Source organism: Cebus imitator, unplaced genomic scaffold, assembly GCF_001604975.1.
Source record: "Cebus imitator isolate Cc_AM_T3 unplaced genomic scaffold, Cebus_imitator-1.0 Scaffold36, whole genome shotgun sequence".
Taxonomy (NCBI): Eukaryota; Metazoa; Chordata; class Mammalia; order Primates; family Cebidae; genus Cebus; species Cebus imitator.
This window is the reverse complement of record NW_016107351.1, coordinates 1,259,307-1,262,018: the sequence shown is the minus strand read 5'-3', so window position 1 is coordinate 1,262,018 and position 2,712 is coordinate 1,259,307. Positions and strand designations below refer to the sequence as shown.

General features: G+C 55.9%; 1 pseudogene; it reads right to left on the bottom strand.

Moving 5' to 3' along the window:
• Window positions 1-436: 436 nt before the first annotated feature.
• Window positions 437-2,563, bottom strand: LOC108301639 (annotated as a pseudogene).
• Between the last annotated feature and the right edge of the window lie 149 nt (window positions 2,564-2,712).

The window sequence follows — 2,712 nt, the reverse complement described above, 5'->3', positions numbered from 1 at the left end:
TGTCTACAAAACCACTGCTGCCCCATCCAGGGCCCAAGAACGAATGAATTGTGGTGGCTGTAGAAATGTATATTTTTAGCTCTCAGCTCTCCTACTTAGGTCCTTGGTGCATTTGGAGCTACTTTAAAAGTTGTTTTTTTTTTTTCTTTCTTCTTACAAACAGAGGTTTTACTGCGTTTGGTCCACAGCTGGGTTTCACATTATCTCATGGAGCAGGGCCCCCGGGTGAGGGTCCCTGTGCAGCACTTGGTGCGGTGTGTTGCCCGAGATGGAGCAGTATAGCTGGTCAGGCCCAGAAGGGGAGGAGGAGGGCCGGGGCTCCTGAAAACCCACTGAGGGGCGGGGCGCAGTGGCTCATGCCTGTAACCCTAGCACTTGGGGAGGCTGAGTCAGGGGGATCACCTGAGGCCAGGAGTTCGAGACCAGCCTGGCCACCATGGTGAAAACCTGTCTCCACCAAAAATACAAAAATTAGCCAGTGTGGTGGAGCACCTGCAGTCCCAGCTACTTGGGAGGCTGAGGCCGGCCGGGGAATCCGTTGAGCTCGGGAGGGGGAGGTGCAGTGGGCGAAGATTGCCCTGCGGCACTCCAGCCTGTGCCACACAACAACTAAAAAAAAAACCACTGAGGCTACGGGGAGGGCGGGGTCGCATGGAGACCGGGTCAGGCTTGGCCCCAGCAACTCAGAATTCTGCTTCCTTGTGCAGGCCTCACTTTCCCCACCAGGCCCCGGGGCAGGTCTGAGGGTTGGAGGGAAACCCAGCCACTTGGGAGCCTGAGACATTCAGCATCGTGGCCAGGCCCCCTTTCCAGGGGACTCATTGCCCAGCACCCTCTCCACTGTCCCTGCCCCATTCCTTGGGGGGGGGTGGAAAGTATTTTTCTTTTGTTACTACTTCCTAAAACTTTTGTGGGTACGAAAACCACAAAATGATCAGATGACAAAAGTGAGAAGGGACGAGGCAACCAGAAGTCTTCAGGGACCTGTTCCCTCCAAGCCCAGGCCTCTTCTCCCCAGCACAGCCCGGCCCACAGCCTGGATGGGCAGCAGGGACCCTGACCCTACAAGTATCAGGATATGGCCTTGACCCCTCCCCCCCCAGCCTGGTGGCTCAGTCCTGCGAAGGACCAAGGCAAGGGGGAGAAAGCCACTCACAGACCCTCGGCTGATTGGCAGTACTGAACAGGTTAATTAAAAAAAGATGAAAACACAGAAAAACCCAGAAACCCAGACGGGGAGACGGCGTGGGGAGAGAGCGCGCTGGGAGCCTCAGTAGCCCGCCTCCTCCTGGTAGTAAGGGGGATATTCAGGGGCCTCCCTGGGGCCCGGGCAGTCGCCAGCATCGGAGGGAGCCCCGTCGGCCACTGTGCCTCACGGGCAGTACTTGGGGTCGTATATCTGCCGGCCCAGGCTGAAGACCTGGCCGCTCCGGTTGGCGCCCTGCGTGTAGCCCGTCTGCAGAGACATGGAGGAGTCATCACACTTGTTGGTTCCCAGTTTGGTGTCGTAGACGTGCCACCGCGTCCCGGGAGCCGTCATGCCCACCTGGCTGGCACACTTGTTGGTGCCTATCTGGAGGCTGATGGTCGAGTGGTCTGTGGGGGGCAGGATGTGGTTCTTGGGGTCGTAGAGATGCCTCCTCGTGCCGTACGTGGTCCTGCCCGACTGGCTGGCACACTCGTTGGTGCCCATCTGCAGCCCGATGACGCACTGGCCGGCCTTCACGGTGGCGTCGTCGAAGTTACGCTCCTTCTTCTCCGAGTACTTGACGCCGATGTCCGCCTCGCTCTGCAGCCCCTTAGTCTTGACCTTCCCCGCCAGGGCGAGAAGAGACACCTGCACCTGCGTCATGTTCCCGCTCTTAAACAGGTCGCTGGCCTCGGACAGGTCCACAGGGTTCATGCCATGTAGCTGACCATGGCCTTGGTGAAGTTGGAAAGGTTTTCTAGCTGGTGCCAGTTCTGCATGGAGCGGTTGATCGAGGGGACTGAGCCTGGCTGTAGCTTGTTCATGAGTGTCCATAAGATAATCCCGTCCTTCAGGCCCTTCTGGAAGTCGGGCCGATGGAGAGGCCGGTGAGTCCCTCCATGCAGCTGCGGAGCTCTGCCTCCTTCTGAGGGTCATACTTGCACAGGAGTCGGTTCTTGACCTTAGCCGACAGCCCGTACGAGGGGCCCTTGTTGAACTGCCTGGAGCTCATGGCTGGCGGGCGCGGCGGCGGGACGGGCCAGATGGGGTGGACCGTGGGGCATGCGGGGTGGCAAAAGTTTTTTTTTTCCTTTTGAGACAGGGTCTCACTTTGATGTCCAGGCTGCAGTAGTGGTGCAGTCAGTGCTCACGGCAGCCTCCACCTCCTGGACTCAATCGATCCTCCCACCTCAGCCTCCCAAAGTGCTGGGATTACACACATGAGCCACTGTCCCCAGCCCTGGAATCACTTTTTGTATGACATTCAGTAGGAAATACAGCTTCATTCTCTAGTGTTTAATTTTTTTTTTAGGTTACCAATCTGTTTAATTTCAAAGTCAGCACTGTGTAACAAAATGAAATTTTCCCTCAAATATCCAAATCCAAATGAAATCTGAAGCCGTGCACCTCACTAAATCCATAAAATGGCACCTAAAGTGAAGTTTGCCAACTGAGGCAAAGCTTAAACAAGTAAAAGTTTAGACAAATGTGACAAAATAGCCTTTTCTTTTTTTTTTTTTTTT